Raw genomic sequence first — 6271 nt, 5'->3', positions numbered from 1 at the left:
TAAAAGCTAAAAGCTTATCTTTTCTATTTACTGAATAATTTTTACATGCACATTGGGCATTCATTAACAGTTGCAGTCATTCATAACCCAGGTCCTGTGTGCCTGAACATCAACCCTAGTTTTATTGGGGGAAAAGCCAGACTTTACTGCTAATGCACAATGGTTTGAATGGTTATTTTGCTCACTGGCACCATCTTTGCTAGTAAAATCTAGCGTCCTAAAATAGAATTGAAGGCTTTTTTCCCCCTTGCGTGGACTTGCATAATTTTTTATAGGAATCTGTTCTCGGATTTTATTAAACTCTTCTGTGCTTGTCAACTCTTTTTAAACCCAGTTTTATTAATTTAGAAGACTACACAACTCAACTTTCTTCATAAGTGTCTTTTCATCGTAACTATGAGCCCAGATCATAGGCTAGCACTCCACTGTGCCAGAACTATACAAACACAGAGTGAATATGTAAGTTATAAGGTCTTTGAAACAAGAATCAGAGTTAGGTAATAATGAATTAATGTACATTGACCATCAAAGGAATGGCAAGAAAAATGTCCATGAGCAGGTCCTTCAAAATTTTGTGGACAGTTTTAGATCAAACCTTGGTAAACAAACATCTGTTGACCAACACAATGCCTCCAGAAAGAAACCTGTCAAAGGTGAAACCTTTCAGGAAGAAAACAATAATACTTCAGAACTTCATCATTCCTGAGAGTGTTTTGGAAATGACACTATCAGGGACTGTGCCTTTTCTAGGGCTATACTCCCTCTGCCAGCTAGTCTGTGGGTAACTCCAGATTATTTTTTAGGAACCATCCCTGACCTATACTATCCTCCAAACTCTGCACTGGGCTGAGTTAAATCCAGAGCCATGACCACGCTAAGGCCTGGACAATCTCAAAGTACTGGTTATGTACCAGTGCTTGGTCCTCTAGATAGAAATAATTGGGAACAGTTATGAGCTGAAGTGAGGATTTCAGAATGAGTTGGCAGAGGTTGTTCCAAGGAAGCAATCTGAGGAATACCACTCTGTACACTGGTCGCACCATGAATAAGAATAGAGTGAAAAAGCACAGAACGATGGTGCCCTGTTGTTAAAGGAAGCTCACTGTTGCTGTGCAAGCATTTGGCACTTCCCACATCTTGTGTGTTTTGTGGCAGTATTTACTCTGCTCTGTAGGAAGAGAAAACATGACCTTGCACATGGAATAATTTTAACTGTAGAGCATTATTCTGTGGGCTATTACATCAAGCAGCAGATGGTTGGACATGATAAGTAGCTAAACACAATACAGTACTTCCGAAAATGAGAACATAGCTTCTGGATTTCTGAAAGAAGCATGGAAGGGTGGGTGTTGTTGAGACTGCGGAAAGACGGTGTTTTTGATTCAGTATGTTATGAACATATTTTGACTTTAGCATAGTAGTAGAAGACCATAGTGGACCAATATGTTAGAGGAGTCCTCCCACCTAACACGGATGGTGATGGCTGGAGATTTCCACTCCCTCAGAGGGAACACAATATGGGATTGTATTCTGCACAAATGCGGTGGGCAGAACACTAGTAGGATCCACAGTCAACACAGATAAAGCTTCTTCTGTTAACAGGCATGGGATTATTTACCAGCATTTCTCATTGCCCACTGACTGCCCACTGGCAGGAGATTAGATATGAAATGCCTGGGAAATGAAACTGCATTTGTGTATCACTTTCTCTTTGGGAGTAAGCGTACACCTTTCCTTGTCATGCCTGGGCAGGAACTGTCTTCACTGACTTTTCTGTTCTAAACTGAAGTGTACTCATTAGTGAAGCTGTGCAACCAGGAATGGAGGAGAGAACAAGAGGTTAGGATTGGAGTCTGTGAGTTTGCATTGGGTTCTATAACTCAATAGCTCTGTCTTAGCTGTACAAAGACTGGCCAACGTGGAGAGAGAACTAAGAGAGCTACAGAAGGAAGATGTGTCACAGAAAAACAATTTGAAGGATTATGATCTGGTGATAACCTAGAGAAGATTCTACTAAGATTGCTTTGGAGTGTAACCAAAAATTTAACAGAAATGGAAGGCTTAATTTCTCTAATTACTAATTATTCTTCTCAAGCTTCAGCTGCATGGACATTTTGAGGACTACAACATGGAGATGCTGGAAATCCATCTCTCAAGTTTTTGTTTTTGTCAGGCCTAAAACTAACAGAGTGCTTCAATAATGACCTTTTGGTCAGGTTTTTTTTGTATGTTTGTTTTTTGGCTTTTTTCTTTTTCTGTGCAATCTTTGTCACCTTTTATTCCTCCGTGTTACTCCGTTTCCTGTTTATTTGTAATGGACATAGCACCACCCTCTCCTGAGTTCTGTAAACAAGACTTCAAAAAGGCCTGGAAGATTCCTTCATCAGTTTGTTTTTAACATGGACATCCACTTCCCTTTTTAGCTGTGTAAGGCGGTCAGTGCAAAGAGAGGTTACAATACGGTTTACATAAAAGGAAATCACTATCAGGTGGAAAAGCTCTATTTCATCGCATTTATTTAAAGCGATAAAGCGTCTGACGCTGACAGACGTGTTCCCGATGGCGATGAATGCCAGGCTCTGGCAGCCCAAGCGACGCCTATCGCGGCCGTGCCTCTGCTTTGCCTGAGCCGAGCGATTCCCTTTCCCGCTCTCCGTTTCCCCCAGCTAGGAACCTGACTCGCCGGCATCACCCCACACCACAGCACCTCGGCCGCAGGATCACCCCACACGAGCGCGCCACGGCCCCGCCCCGGCCCGCGGCAGCTCCGGCCCCGGCGGGCGGGCGGGGCTGGCCGGGCCGCGCTGTGCCCCCGCTCCGCCGCGCCTTCCCCGGGCCCCGCGCTGCCTCCTCCCGGCCCCTCCTCCGGGGCGGCACCGCCGGCCGGCCCCAGCGGCCCCGCAGCGTCCCGCGGCCGCGGCGCGCACAGAGGCGGCGTGGAGCGGAGCTGCGGCAGCCGGCCCGAGGCAGAGGTGGGTGCCGGGGCTCTGGCGGCCTCTGCGGGAGGAGGGAGGCCCTTCCTCCTCCGGCTGCCCGCGGGCAGGGCAAGCAAGGCCGGAAGCCGCTGAAGGCTGCGGGTTCGTCCGGCCTGGGCATCCCGGCGGGGCTCCGGGAGGCTGCTCGCATCCCCTGCCCGCCTTTCCCTGCGGAGCCGCATGGCTCTGGGCAGTGACAGCTGCGCCCGGCTTGCTGGGCGCATCGCGGCTGGACACTGCTTTGTGCGCGGGGTTCGAGGGAAGATGTGATGCTTTCCAGGTGTCCCATCAGAGGGAGGCACCCTGCGTGGGGATCTCGGGTTTGGTCCGTCCCCCGCCGAGCTGTGTGAGCTGGTAGTGGCCAGTGCCCTTCTATGTGCTGCTGCTTCCCCTTTGGCTCTAGGAATTTTGCTTCTCTTTGCCTGGCAGCTGCTGATGCAAATCGCTGCATTATACCCCTGCTTCACTAATACTTTCCCTGAGCCTGAATAACGACAGCAGTAACAGGACAGAGGGATTTAATGACATAGTAGAGCCCGGCTCGCAGCAATGCAATGACTACACGGGAAACTAAACTTTCAGATATTTTGTATTTTTTTTATGTTAACCCCCCCCAACAGTTTTTATTTTTCTGTTGATTAGAATATCTCCTCTACCTTCAAGAAGCAAAACTAAAAGCAAATGTGTCTGGCGGGGAGGAGACAAAACACTGCAATATTGTTACCCCTGACAAATAAAGGAATTGTGTAGAGGTAGTATCCCAGTTTTGATATTGCAGACCATCTAGCAGATCATTTGTCTTTTCACACGTAAAGTCATAAGCCTTGATACATCTTTTGACCTCTTATTTGGCTCCTAGTCTGGAGGGTGTTTAGAAATGGTTTATTTTCTGGATAGCTTTATCTGTGTCCCTGCCTCTGCTGTCTGAGGAAGCAAACACTGGTAAATGCTTAGTGTACACACGTAAGGTTTTGTTGTCATCAGCGCACTGTTAGATAGGTGAACTCCTATTACAGTAAAATGAACCTGCTTCCATGAAGAGAACTGGAGAAAAATGGGGAAACAGTGAAGGCAATCAGATGGAAAATACTCAATATAAATATGTTATGATTTTAGACATAAAGTCATGGAAATAGCTTCTAGTAGTTTTAGATGATATCTGCTTTTCTTATAGCTCCAAGTCAATAACACAGATACAGACTACCTGATAATATCTGCTTACTGGATGCAGTGGGGCCTATTTGTAAGGGAGTTGGGCAAGTTTTAGTCTTTGACTCTTTTCCATACCTGAGCATGTGCAGATGCACAGATTTGTTTATCTGTGAACACACAGTTGAAATACAGTAAAAGCTTACTTTAAACTCTAAAAATGCAGAAAATATAGATTAGCTATAGAGTCAAATGAACAAATTTGTTTTCCAATCCTGTTGAGAGAAAGCATGCCAAGTCACATGAAGTGTCTGTATAAGTAGAACTGCTGCTGTTTTTTCACGCTGATTTATGTTCCCTCACTGACATCAGAACGGTAGCACAGGACAGCATAATACATGACTTACCATATTTTCTCAGCTACTTCAAAAGTTCTTGGTTTCAAGTATCAGTTTGTACTTTTAAATTTGTTGTAAAGTTTGAACTCCTTTATGCAGTGTCAGTCCAAAGGGGTCCAGTCCTTCTGTACGTTCCCTCAAAGTGTTTCCATGAGGAGGGAAGCACTGCACAGTTGGGAAGTTAAGGTACAGTGAGACCAAGGGAAATGTGGTCTCAAGAAGTCTATGGGAAAGGAGTAGACAAGTCTTGAGATACAATTTCAGGACTGCCTGGAATTTCAAGAGGTGTCCCTTGTACTGTGCACTGATGATTCTTAGTTTCTCTCTTTGTTTGGCAATAGCAATTGTATGGGTATGTGGTGAGTCAGATCATCCCACTGATCTAGCTAGAAATTATTTTTTCTGGCTTTAGTGGTGTTACTTTTCAGTGCTGACAGAAGGGCAAGATTTAGGAGAGTGGGGAGGTTGCTGTGGGGACTGTGGTTGTACCCTTCAGCTGGCCTTGAAAGAATTTTTCCTGGACTCTTGGGTACCAGTTTGATACCCTGACTGTGGGGTTTTGGGGTTTGTTTGAACGTGGGGATTCATTGCATACAAGTTTTGAGTCTTCAGTTTGAATTTTTGATTTTAGCTGCTCTCAAGAAAATATTCTGTCCTTTACAGGGACTTAATGAAGAATGGCACCTAGCAAAGTTTTAACTATTTGAAATACAGTGCAATACCAGAACCAGAGGAATAGTCATGTCATATTCAAAGTCCATGTCTGTGAGTGGGTGGTTAGAGGGACAGGCAGCATGGAAGATAAGTTTGACATTTGATCCATTTGACTCTCTGGCTGTTGTAAGAAGTCACAATTTTTGGCACTGGCCTTTGGTAACTTGGAATAGAAGTCAGATAGTTCCTAATAGAATTAAGCCCAGAACAATCCCAACCCTGAAATATTCTGGAGGTTTGACTGGCAGGAAGCATAATGCTCTTTACTGTGGAGTACAGCCAGCCACACACTGAATTTTGCTTTCTGATGTGGGACAAGTGAGCTGCACCTGTCTCCCTACTGACCAGATGTACTGTCAGATCACCTGCAGGAATGTGGTCTGTCCCATCAGCTGGGACTATGGAGAAGTTTGGAACAAATGTGAGTATAATTGGACTTGGACAGAGTTTGCCCTCCTATTTACAGAACAACCAAAGTCACACTGCTCAGCAGAGTGCTCTAGAGTTCTCCCTCAGCAACTTGTCCAAACTGGGGTGATGGCTGCTTATGGCTCCCTTTCAGGTCATGTGTCCAGGTTTCCTTTCCCAGGAGAAAGGAATATGCAAAGTGAGTGCTTGTCTGTGTCTCACTTGGGTGAGCTTGGCCTGCTGCAGTTGGGATATAGCAACAGTGGTCAACCCTGCTTGCAGCCAGTGGGAGCTGCACCCTCTGAGATCAAAGCCTCAGTAACTTGCCCAAAGTTATGAGGGGATCTTAGGAAAGTGAAGCTGTAAACTAAAGTCTCCCAAAGTCCCATGCAATGTCTTCATGGCTCCTCTTTGGGGTTCTGCCTGGGCACTCACTCAGAAAGGTAGGGTGGGAATTCGTGGCAGTGACTTTAGGTTGGATTGATATAGGAACTCACAAGTAGTTAAGAAAAAGGCTTTTGAGAGTTCTTAATGATTTTCAGTTTCCTACCTGAAATGGCTTAAAATACTAAGGGATTTGAATGTGATGATCAAACAGCATTAGTGACTTTACCATGTGTTGACAGC

The 6271-nt window shown here is 45.3% G+C and overlaps 1 protein-coding gene across 1 annotated transcript in view; it reads left to right on the top strand.

Annotated features, from left to right (window-relative positions):
- The first annotated feature begins 2891 nt into the window (after window positions 1-2891).
- Window positions 2892-6271, top strand: part of LPIN1 (lipin 1) — a 49161-nt gene continuing 45781 nt past the window's right edge. Inside the window, exon 1 of the mRNA XM_058801393.1 lies at window positions 2892-2972. The gene's annotated coding sequence lies outside the window, so the exon portion shown is untranslated. The remainder of the gene's footprint in view (window positions 2973-6271) is intronic.

This window comes from Ammospiza caudacuta, chromosome 3, assembly GCF_027887145.1.
Source record: "Ammospiza caudacuta isolate bAmmCau1 chromosome 3, bAmmCau1.pri, whole genome shotgun sequence".
Lineage (NCBI taxonomy): Eukaryota > Metazoa > Chordata > Aves > Passeriformes > Passerellidae > Ammospiza > Ammospiza caudacuta.
Note: the sequence above shows the minus strand (reverse complement) of the source record. Positions and strands in the feature narration are given on the sequence as shown.